The following is a 13,191-nucleotide window of genomic DNA, read 5'->3' as shown; positions in this document are numbered from 1 at the left end:
GTTTCACCATTATCTTCCAATCTGTAATTCCCTGGAAAAGGTGGTGGTAAGCTGCCTTCCTGACCTATTGCAGTCCTTTGGGTGTAGGGACAGACATAGTGCTGGGAGGATGGAGCGTGGCTTGGAGCGCACCTTGGAAATGCTGGTGTTCCCGTGCACCAGGAGCTCCTGTCCTTGCAGGGTATAGTGGTTCCGGGTTTGGGAAGTACAGTTGAAAGAGCCTTCCTGAGTGACCTCAGTGCTACTTGAAGATCTTTTATTCCTTCATTCATTCATGAACATGAGCTTTGTTGGCTGAGCCAACATTTATTGTTGAGTTGTATCTGAGAAGGTAGTGGTGAGCTGCCTTCCTTCGCCCCTGCTGTTGTTATCTGTGTACCCTTCAGCAGGCGCTACAACTCTCCACATGTCTCTAACTGCACACAGACAATGCAGCTCTCCCTTTTATATCTGACATCCTCCCCGACTTATAACTCTTACAGTTCCTCACACTATCTCACCTCTTCCATTCCCATCTGTGCTAGGGATCTCTAAAATTTCTTTATCCTTGTTTAAATTTCTGATCACATAAAATCTCTCCCTTTTTAAATTTGTAATCCCTTCAGTTTCTGTAACTCTCCACATAACTGTAATCAATGACAGCACAGGTTCCCTTCCTAAATGTCCATAATTACAATGGTTGCGTGTGCTAAATTGGCAAATTTCTTCCTCCTTATCCATCTCAGGACTTCCAGCCCCTACAATCCCACTATTTGGAATGCTCCCATTCTATGCACCTCCTCATTTCCTGAGGGTCCTTGAAAATCACCAGTGCCCCAAAGGTTTATATTTCCCCAGTTACTGCAAGTCTTCTCACGCTGTCACATCCAAGTCTGTCACATCCAACTCTCCGTCCAAGTCTCCAGGACCATACAACACTTGCTGGCTTTTAATTTGCATTTGTTGAAGTCTACACATCTCTGTAAGCAATTCAGAAAAAGCCCTTTAGACTCTACAAAGCTCCGTCATAAACAAGCCACCATCTCTCTATTTCCTTTGCCTTCTTCAATGTCTGAAACTCTTTCTGTAAATTCCAGTAAACTACTTTAGTTACTGCAGGTATGCCTAGCTCCCCAGATAACCTGTTCGATCCCATATAGCTCGCTCAATCACTGTAACACCTTCTGCTCTGTCTAATCCTCCTCTTTTCCACTGATTTCCAGGCACAATAGCGATCCTATAAGAGAGCACTGCGGAATGGAATGTTATAAATCTCAGCTGAGGCTTGAGGCCTGCCATTACCTGGGAGTCACAAAGGGAGGCAACCTGAGAGAGAAAATCACAAAGGTGAAGAATATATATTAGCAACGAGGATCGAGCCCGACTCGGACTTGGAGTTGGAGAAACAGCAGAACAAGAGGTTCGAAATCAGCACCGAGTCACAGAGGGAGTGACCATGTGACGGAGCAACTTGGAGTAGGAGCATGAGGCTTACTTATACCTGGGAGTTACAGAGGCAGCAAAGTGGGAGGATATAAATTAACACTGAGGTTCATGGCCTAATCGTGCCTGGGAGTCACAGAGACGGTGACCCTGTGAGGGAGCAGAATGGAGTAGGAGCTGGAGGATTACACTTATGTGGGAGTCACAGAGACGGTGATTCTGTGAAGGAGCAGAGTGGAGTGGGAGCTGGAGGAGGACACGTAACTGGGAGTCACACAGATAACTTTCTGCTGCTAGGACCTGCCTGCGCTGAGTTTGAAAGAAGTGCAAGAGCCATCACAGAAAAGGCTGTAAGTTCATTGGCTGATGAATGCACCGTTTTTAGCGACTGTCAGTTAATTGCTATAAGTTGGCAAATTTTTTTTCAACTTCTGAAATAAGGGTTGAACACGGAAATAAGAGGGAGAAGTGAAATTCTGAGCCAATATAATAAATTACTCCCAGTAAGCCACAGTGGAATAAGGTACTTAACCATATAGTTGTTTCCCGGATGTTAACTTCATTCTAAGTAATTAATTACGTTACCCCAGACATGTTGCACTTTAAGTCATGGCAAGACATGTTTTTCAGATGGAAAATGTGTTCTGTTACATTGGGAAGTCATAGCCCCTGCTCGTGTCCTAGATGCACACTGGGACAGTGACGAGAGACTCTATGCGACATCTGTGATGCTGAGAGTTAGGTGGATAGCACACACAAAGAGCAGATCACCCTGCAGACATGCCAGCCTGGAAGAAGGAAGGATGTGGTGGACTAGGCAATCGGAGAGAAACAGCCAGGGAATACAAGAATATCCTGATGTCTCCCTCCCAATTTAGTTTCCCAGTTTGGAAGCTGATGAAGGTTAGGTTGCTCAAGGGAGGACAGTCATAGCCATGTCTGTGGTACCACAAGCAGCCTGACTGTACAGGGGGGAAGGGAGAAGGACATGTACAGACATGTACACATAGACACACTCAAACACAGACACAAAAACACAGATACACACATAGACACATGCACATACAAGTATACGCACAAACACAGACAAATGCATGTACCATAGACTGTAGAAAGGTAGAGCAGAATAAAAAGACCATTTGGCCCATCCAGGCTACTGAGCTATTGATCATGGCTGACACGTTTTCCAGGCCAATTCGCCTGCCTTCTAACAACAAGCCTTGATCCCATCTTTAAGCATAACTTATCTAGTTATATCCTAAAGACGCTAATGTGTCTGTGTGTATGTGTACGCATATATGAGCGTGTGTGTATATGTCTTTGTGTGTGTCTCTTTGTGTATCCGTGTGTGTCTGCGTGCATGTGTTGTCTCTGTGTGTGTCTGTGCGTGTGCATGTGTTGTCTCTGTGTGTGTTTGTGCGTGTGCATGTGTCTGTGTAACGCTGTGTGCGTGTGTATCTGTGTATGTGTGTCTGTGTGCGTATGTGTGTCTCTGTGCATGTGTCTGAGTGTGTGCGTGTGCATGTGTGTGTGTCTGTCTGCCTGTGCGTGTCTCTGTGTATGTGTTTGTATCTCTGTGTGTTTGTGCGCGTGGATCTGTGTACGTGTGTGTGTGTGTTTGCCTTATAGCAGGAGACAGCATTATTGAGGAGAGTTGTTTTTCAGATTGGAGGGCTGTTGTTATGGACGAGGCCAGCTCACTCAAAACATTCATAAGCAGGCAGCGGAGACCATAACTTTGCAATTTGTATCGGTAAGTGCCCACTGAAAATTACCCAGAGTAACCCAGCTAGGTTGACTATCAAATTTTAAAATAGACAAAAAATAATTCACAAAATTACACAATGAAAGACAAAGAACAGAATATAGAACTCTACAGAACTCAATCTATTCAAGCTAGACTTAATTAGCTGTTCTGAATGTACACAACAGTCCCAATAAGCAACCCCCCCCACTTAAAAACTGCAAAAGTGGAACATATGCTTACCAGTTGAAGTTAGAAGGGCACAAGGAGAGTGAGACAGAGAGAGAGACAAAGAGGAGAGAGAGAGAGAGAGAGAGAGAGAGAGAGAGAGAGAGAGAGAGAGAGAGAGAGAGAGAGAGAGAGAGAGAGAGAGAGAGAGAGACTGTCCACACAGCTGAACTCCAAACTGTTTTTGGACTGAACAGCTCACTGTTGCCACATAGTACCAGGGTGACTGACTGTGTGGAGTTTGCACATTCTTCCTTTGTCTGCATTGGTTTCCTCCCACAGTCCAAAGATGTACAGATTGGGTGAATTGGCCATGCTAAATTGCGCATAGTGTCAGGTGCATTCGTCAAGGGTAAATGTGGGTAGATGGTTCTGGGTGGGTAACTCTTCAGAGGGTTGATGTTGACTTGTTGGGCAAAAAGGCCTGTTTCTACACTGTAGGAAATCTGATCTATTTGTGAGCAATTTGCCCGTATCCTTCTAAATCCTTCCTGTTAATATACCTATTTGGATGCCTTTCAAATGTTGTAATTATACGAAGCTCCACCACTTCCTCCGGCAGTTCATGATATACATGCTCCACTTTATGAGTGAAAAAGTTGCCCCTGAGCTCCATTTCAAATCTTTCCCCTCTCATATTAAATCTATGCCTTCTAATGTTGGACTTCCAAACATAGGGAAAAGATCTTGACTTCTCACCCTATCATGAATTTATAAACCTCTAGAAAGTACAAATGTGACTCCAACTCAGGGCCTGTGGTTTCAGTCATCCGGGGCTTAAATTCTGAAATTGAATACTGAAACTTCTTCCATCTCGATCAAATCACAATTCTAAACTCATTTTAGTCAACATGTTCAAGCATATTATAAAACACCTCGAGGAGGATTTGAACCCAGACCTTTGTGGCCAGAGATAGGGACCCTACCACTACTCCATAATAGTCCCTAAACTTACATTATTATTCTCCTGTGTGTTTGTTCATCAGTCTGTTCTGACATGCTGTGACACATCTCTGCACCTGAATCCAGACTGTCTGGTCTCGAGTTAGGGACACGTTCAGACAAATTCAGGAATTGGAATGGAATCCAGAGCTCTGCATCAGAGGTAGGGACACTACTGACTACAGAAGACATAAACCATGCCCAAAGTTTTAATTTTAAGTGCCAGCTTGGCATGGATTCATTGAAATCTGGTTCCCTTTACTGAATAACACAGTGAGAATAATAACATTGTTTAAAAAATGCAAGGTACTTGCCTCAATTGTAGGATGTCGAGTGTATGTGCTCTGCCGTCGAGATATGAACATCTTTAAATAATCGGCTATTATTTCCAGTTTAAATGACTATTACCTGTAGTCTGCAATATAAGGGAATGAAATCCTGCAGACACACAACGCACTATGAAGGATCTCGAACAGATATCAACACTGAACATCAGAGACAAAGACAGAGCATACTTTCTGGCCTGAAACGCCGATCACTGGTTCCCACCTCTAACATGTGACTGCCCTCTTCCTAAAACCATTAAATGATACAGACAACTGATTACTTTCCAGCCTTTCTTCCCAAGTAATAGCGCTCACTGGGCTAAAGAATGACAGGTGGGGTTTAATGTTGATAAATGCAAGGTATTGTACTTTGGTAAAACAAACAAAGAAAACACATATACAATGAAAAGTCGAGCCAATGGTAGTGTTGCAGAACAGAATGACCTAGGAATTCAGGCATAACTCTTTGAAGTTTGCATCATGTGTAGACCGGGTGGTTATGAATGTGTTTCGCTTGCTGGCCTTCATTATAGACACATAGAGTCAGAGAGATGTACTGCGCGGAAACAGACCCTCCGGTCCAACTCGTCCATGCCGACCAGATATCTTAACCTAATCTCGTTAAATTTACCAACAAGTTGCCCATATCCCTCTGAACCTTCCTATTCATATACCCATCCAGATGTCGTTTAAATACTTTAGTTTAACCAGCTTCCACTACTTCCTCTGGCAACTCATTCCATCCGCCCACCATCCTCTGTGCAAAACAAATGCCCCTGAGGTCCCTTTTAAATCTTTCCCCTCTCAACCTAAACCTATGCCGTCTAGTTGTGGACTCGCCCAGCCTAGTGAAAATACACTGTCTATTTACCCTATGCATGCCTCTCATGATTTTATTAACCTCTATAATTCACCCACAGAGAACACAGCCCCACCCTATTTAGGCTCTCCCTCCAGCTCAAATTCTCCAGTCCTGGTAAAATCCTTGAAAATCTTTTCTGAACTCTTCCAAGTATCACAACATCTTTCCAACAGGAATGAGACCAGAATTGCACACAATATTCCAAAAGTGGCCTAGCCAATATCCTTTACAGCAACAGCATGACCTCCCAACTCTTGTACTCAGTGGTCTGAACAATAAGGGAAAGCGTACCAAACACCTTCACTATCCTATCTACTGCGACTCTACTTTCAAGGAACTATGAACATGTACTCCAAGGTCTCTTTGTTCAGCAACATTCCCCGGGACTTTACCATTGAGTGTATGCGTCCTGCTCTGATTTGCTGAAATGCTAAATATATATCCATCTGCCATTCCTGAATCCATTTTACTCTGAGGTAACCTTCTTCATTGTCCACTACATTTCCAATTTTGGTATCACCTGCAAATTTACTAACTATATCTCCTATGTTCACATCCAAATCATTTATATACATGACAAATAGCAGTGGACAGTCCTTTGAGTGCAGGACTTGGGACGGTATGTTCAGGTTGCACAGGACATTTGTGAGGCATGTCCTGGAGGACTGTGTGCAGTTCTGGTCGCCCTGTTATATAAAGGATATTATCAAGTTCGGAAGAGCTCAGAAGAGATTTATCAGGATGTTGCTGGGAATGAAGTGTTTGACTTATAAGGACAGGCTCGGTAAACTCGGACATTATTTACTGGAGCGTAGGAGGCTGAGAGGTAACTTATAGAGATTTATAATATCATAAGGAGTATCGATAAAATTGAATCGTAGGTGTCTTTTCTCTGTGTGGGGGATTGTTTTAAGACAAGAGGAACACGTTTCTTAAAAGACATAGCGTCATAGAGCTGGATAGCATGGAAACTGGCCCTTTGGTCCAATACGTCCATGCAGACCAGATAGCCAAAATTAATCTCCTCCCATTTGCCAGCATTTGGCCCATTTCTACCTGAACCCTTCCCATTCATCTGCTCATCCAGATGTCTTTTAAATGTTGTAATTGTGCCACTTTTCACACCTTCCTCTGGCAACTCATTATCCACAACCACCCGCTAAATGAAGATGTCGCTCATTGGATCCTTTTATGTCTTTCCCATCTCACCTTAAACCTTTGCCGTCTTGTTTTCGCCTGCATTACCCTAGAGAAAAGACCTTGTCTATTCCCTCTAACCATTTCACCCATGATTTTAATAACATCTAACGTCAACCCTCATCCTCTGATGCTCCAGGGAAAACAGCCTCAGCCTATCCAGCCTCTCCCTGTAGCTCAAACACTCCAATCCTGGCAACATTGTTGTAAACCCTTTCTGAAACCTTTCAAGTTTCACACCATCCTTCATACAACAGGTAGATTAGAATTGCATACAGTATTCTAAAAGTGGTCTAACCAATGTCCTGTACAGACGTAATACAGTCTCCTAACTCATATACACAATGCACTGACCAATAACATACCAAATACTTTCTTCACTATTCTATCTACCTGCAAATCCACTTTCAAGGAACTGTAAACCTGTACTCTGAGGTCACTTTGTTCAGCACCACTCCCCATGACTTTACCATTAAGTGTATAAGTCCTGCCCTGATTTGCCTTTCCCATATGCTGCATCTCACATTTATCTAAATTAAACTCTGTCTGCCACTCCTCAGTCCATTGACCCATCTGATCAAGATGCCGTCGTAATCTGAGGTAACGTTATTTGTTGGTCATTATACCTCCAATTTTGGTGTCATCTGCAAACTTACGAACTATACCTCCGATGTTCATATCCAAACCATTTATATACATGATGAAAAGTAGCAAAATCAGCACCGATCCTTGTGGCACTCCACTGGTCACAGGCCTCCACCACAACCCTCTGTCCTCTACTTTTAAGCCAATTCTGTATCCAACTGGCTAATTCCCCCTGTATTCCATGTGACCTAACTTTGCTAACCAGTCTCCCATACGGAACCTTATCGAATGCCTAACTGAATTCAATATAGATCACATCCAGCGTTCAGCCCTCATCAATCCTCTCCGTTACTTCTCAACAAGAAATAATCAAGTTAGTGAGACATGATTATCCAGGCACAACCCCGTTTGACTATCCTGATAAAGCGCTTTGCCCAAAACCTCCATTATCCTGCTCCTCAGATGCTGCCTGACCTGCTGTGATTTTCTAGAACCACTCTAATCTAGACTCTCATCTCCAGCATCTGCAGTCCTCACATCTGCCTGTCCATAATCAGTCCTTGTCTGTCCAAATACATCTAAATCCTGCACCTCATGATTCCCTCCAACAACGTGCCTACCACTGATATCAGGTTCGCCAATTTATAGTTCCCTAGCTCTTCCTTTCCATTTTGTTTAATAGCACAACTTTAGTCAAACTCATGACTTCCAGCATCTCACCTGTGGCTATTGATGATAAAAACATCTCAGCAAGTGGCCCTGCAATCACTTCCTTAGCTTCCTACAGAGTTATTGGTTCCACCTGATCAGGACCCATAAGGATTTTTTTTACACAGCATGTGGTTCATGTAGAGAGTGTACTTCCTGAGGAAGTGATAGATTGTGGGTAAAGCTACAGCATTTAAAATGCATTTGACTAAGTACAAGAATAAATGAACGTTTGGACAAATGTGGGCCAAGCGCAGGCAAATGGGACTGGTTTAGTTTGGAATTATTGTCTGCATGGACTGTATGGACTGATAGGTCTGTTTGCAAATACCCTGTATAACTCGCTGAGTCTATGTGTATTTACACAACCAAGTATATATCTGTACGTTTCTCTTGGTGTTTGTCTATTTGCGTGTGTCTATGTATATGTCGCTGTGTACCACTGTGTGTATGTCTATCTCTCTGTGATTGTTACTTTGTTCCTGCATTAGTGTGTGGATCTCTGTGCAATGGGAACTCTAGTTGTTTTTGGTGTGAATCACTGAAACGGGGTCAAAACCACTCTCTCTTCCTCTCCCTTTCCCTCTTTTGTATGAAGTGATACAAGCCCACACTCTGCTGGTCTGGTTTAGGTCTTTTCGATTCTTTCTCAAATATTAGGTTACTTGTAAGAGTAAAACATTAAAAAATCCAAGTTACAGGAAGTGCATTAAAATTAATCTCATCGCCTTGCAATGTGGCTCACTCGGAATTGCTTGGATATAATTGCAATGGAAATATGCTTTAATGAGTACACTGTGTGCTGGAAATACTACCCTGTGACAAACCATTTCCACATTGCAGAAGGAGCGCAGACATTTCTGCACATGAACATGTTCCACTCTGAGGGCTTCTCTGTATGTGTGTATGTGTGTGTGTGTGTTGCAATCAAAATGTAGATTGGATTGTGCTGTGAGCTGCTGCCCTCCGTCTGTCCCTCCCAAACTGAATCACTGATGGTTTACATACTTTACCACCACGATTACAGTGCCGTGGTGGTGGTGGTGGGGGGGGGGGGGGGGGGGGGGGGTGAGGGATGGGGTTTGGGGTGGAACAGAGACTTCTTCAGGAATCAGGCTTATACCCGAAATGTCGATTTTCCTGCTTCTTGAATGCTGCCTGACCTGCTTCGCTTTTCCAGCAAAACATCTTTCAGCTCTGATCTCCAGCATATGCAGTCCTCACTTTCTCCTCGTGCAACAGAGATTGACAACAACAGAAAGACCAGCAGCTCTGGAAGTATCTTTGGACAGAAATGAAAGTTGACGTTTTTGATCAAGGGATCCTTACTCAGGACCCATATCGGGGGATATTACATCACTTTAAACACCACAGAGACTGCCAGACCTGCCCCACACAGATACACATACGAATAGAGACACATAGAGGCACTCGCTATACATTGACAATAACACAGACATGGAGAGTGTGTCAATATTTCTCTCGCTCCATTGTAACCTTGTCAATATTTCAGTTGTTCTGTCTGATGTGTGTCAGTATTTCCATGTGGAGTGTGACTGTAGGACAATTTCAATGTTTGCAGATATCAAACCAGGAAGAATTGTAAAGTTTGTTGAGGACGGTGTGGAACTCCAACAGGAAAGTTTTATTTTGGTGTCGTGTTCAGGTGTATGGCAGATGCCGATCAAAGCAGAACAGTGTGAGGTGATGCTGTTTGGTAGGAAGGCAATATTAAACAGGCTGTACCGTTATAAAGGAGGTGGAAGAGCAAAGGGTGCTGTATGTATATGAGTACAGATTATTGAATATGTCAGGACAAGTAGGGGTAGCAGTAAATCTCACAGATTAGTTTCAGTATCTGAGCTGTTTACAGGAGGAGGGAGTATCCGTGCTCTCTTCCCGGGAGGTGGTGTAGATGGTGTGTTGTGAGTCCACCCTCCTGCCCAACGAAACAGTCTGTATTTTATTTGTACCAGCTCAACTCAAAAGGGAGATGGCATCAGGGGCACGGCTTCTACGTTGTGCCAGGGGAAACGGAACTGACAATGGGTTTAAAGTGAGAATTGCCCATCACTGAACATTGCTCCTTACTTGGTTGATGGTAGGTGGATTGTTCAGAATCTTCTTACGCGGCATCCCAGTCCTCTCCGGATCGTACCAGTGCCCCCCCCCCCACATGGCAGGGGAAAGAAGGTGCTGGGGGAATGGATGTCAGGCACTCCACCACCCGACTTGGTCATTTCTGTCCTATTCCAGGCTGTTTCTCCTGCAATGGAGAAGGGAAGGGAGTGAGGGTAAGAGTGGGTGGCCCTGCTGTTCGTGCTGGTGTAGGTGGGGGCAGATATGGTGAGCCGCCTGGAGAGAGTCCACAGTGCTGTATTAATGCAGTGTTATTAGTGTTGGGAGGGGATTGTGGCGAGAGAGAGAGAGGGGACGAGAGAGAGAGAGAGGCGGGGGAAGGTACTGCATGCAGCAGTGAGACTGGTGAAGCATGAGTCTTGTTCGGGGGTCGCTGCTGCAACAGATATACAGTGAGTGTGAGGGAGCAGAGAGAATACAGTGACCCTTATCCTGACAGAGCAGGGAAGGTTATTGATGCTTGTCCTGTATTGCTGGGCATTTCTTCAGACCGCAGATACTGCACTGAGTTGGGTGGTGAGCTCAGACCATGCTCGGTGGTCTGGTGGTGTGGCCTCCTCTGGGAAGGGAATGGTCCCCTCAGTAATAGCCCACCCACCAAGACTTCCGTGCACCTGTCGACAAACCGTGGTGTAATTGCCCCTTATCTGCCATGCTCGGGGTAAACTGTGCAGGGTAGTTCCAGAAGGAGAAAGCTCAACCATGTTTCCATTGGGCTTTTAAAATGGCACCAGTGCCAGGGATAACGGAATATCCAGGGATATCTGGGCGATGGTGAGTACGTCCAGCCATGATTGGTGGGAGAATCGGGCTGGTATTGAATAAAAGGGACACCATGGGCTGGGGCGTGTAGTTAATGAGATGAATTCAATAAGATAACATCAGGAAACTAGCTCGGCTTTGTGCAGTCGATCCCTCTGTCACGCTCAGTGAAAATGGCTAGGAGACAAATTATTGTTGGATTCAATCCAATGAGTCGAATACATTGCTGACCCCACTCCCATTTGCAAAGCTGCAGTTGCTTATCCAATACTCTCCATCACAGAAAACGAGCTAAACATGACCTACGCTTGGGAAATAAGGCTCGGCAGGTGACTGAGGTATCAGTGGGGAAGCACTTTGCGACAAATAATCATAATTCGATTAGTTTTAAAACAGAGATGGAAAAGAATGAACTGGTTCTAAAAGATAATGCTCTAAATTGAAGGAAGGCTGATTTTGATGATATTAGCAAGAACATCCAAACAGGATTGGGACAGATATTCGCAGATAAGGGGCCAGCTGAGAAGAGGGAAGCCTTCCAAAAATGAGATATCAAGAGCACAGAGACAGTATATCACTGTTTGGATTTAGGATAAGGCTGATAGGTGTAAGGAATGCTGGAGGACTGGAGAAATTGAGGTTCTAGTCACGGATAATAGGGAAGTATATGTCAGGTAGAGAGAGCAGGCATCGAGGTTTTTTCAGTATTCATTCATGGGATGAGGGCATCACTGGTTGGCCTGCATTTATTGCCCTTCACCAATTACCCAAAGGGCAGTTATTGTCGGTCTGGAGTCACATGTAACCAATGACAGGTGAGCGTGGCAGTTTAATTCCTTCAATGACATCAGCGAACCAGATGGGCTTTTTTCCAAAAATCGAAAATGGATTCATCATCTTCATTACCCTCTTAATTCCATATTTAAAGTCAATGTCTAGTGAGTCTAAAGCCAGTAGAAGTATACTTAAGAGGGAAATAAGGAGGCCATGATGGGGACATGAGATAGTTTTGGCAAATAAGGTTAAGGATAATCCAAATGTGCTCCACACGTACATTAAGGACAAAAGAGTACCTCAGGAGAGTTTTGGGCCACTTAATGATCAGCAAAGCTGTCGATGTGCGAAACCACAGGAGATGGAGGCGGCACTAAAAAAGCATTTTGACTGTGCAGAAGGATATGGAAGCCAGAGAACATTGGAAATGAACAGTGATATTGTGAAAAGTGTCTCTATTACAGAGGAGGAGGTGCTGGACTTCGCAAAGCCTATAAAGGTGGGATAATCCCCAGGATCTGATCAGGTGTACCCTAGAACTCTGTGGGAGCGAGGCAAGTGATTCTTGGGATCCTTGCTGAGATATTTGTATTGTCAATTTTCACAGATGAGATACCGGAAGATAGGAGATTTGCTAACTTGGTGCAATTACTAAAACTATTTAAGAAGGACGGTAAGGAACAATCGGTGAGCCTGACGTCAGTGGAGTGCAAGCTGTTGGTGAGGATAATGAGGCACAAGGTTTGCATGTATTTTGAATGGCAAGGACTGACAAGGGATAGACAACATGGCTTGAAGCATGGGGAATCGTGTCTCACTGAATTGACTGAGTTTTTTTGAAGAAGTGACTAAGAGGATTCATTGAGGCCGAGAGGTGCACATTGTCGATATGGACTTTAGTGAGACATTTGACAAATTTCCACATGGCAGACTGGTTAACAAGTTTAGTTCACATGGGATACAGGGCGAACTAGCCATGTGGATACAAAATTGGCTCGAAGGTAGGAGACAGTAGGTGGCGGTGAAGGGTTGCTTTTTCAACAGGACGTCTGTGAACAATGGAGTTTTACAAAGATCAGTGCTGGGTCCACTGTTTTTCACGATTTATATAAATCAATTGGATGTGAACATAGCAGTGATAGTTGGTATGTTTGCAGATGACACCAAAATTGATGGTTTAGTGGACTGTAAAGAAGGTGTACCTCAGTGTACAATGGGATCTTGATCAGATGGGCAGATGAGCTGATGGGCTGAGACATGGCGAATGGTGTTTAATCTAGATAAATGTGTGGTGCTGTATTTTGGAAATGCAAATCAGGGCAGGACGTATACAATTAATGGTAAGGTCCTGCGGGGTGTTCCTGATCAAAGAGACCATGAAATCCAGGTTCATATTTCATTGAAAGTAGAATCGCAGGTAGGTAGGATAGTGAAGAAGGCATTTGGAATGCTTGCCTTTACTGGCTAGTGCTTTGACTGTATGAATTGGGAGGTCACGTTGC

Source organism: Chiloscyllium plagiosum, unplaced genomic scaffold (assembly GCF_037043375.1).
Source record: "Chiloscyllium plagiosum isolate Xiang-an unplaced genomic scaffold, Cpla_swu_hap1 HiC_scaffold_18, whole genome shotgun sequence".
Classification (NCBI taxonomy): Eukaryota; Metazoa; Chordata; class Chondrichthyes; order Orectolobiformes; family Hemiscylliidae; genus Chiloscyllium; species Chiloscyllium plagiosum.
The sequence above is the reverse complement of the archived record's forward strand: the minus strand, read 5'-3'. Positions refer to the sequence as shown.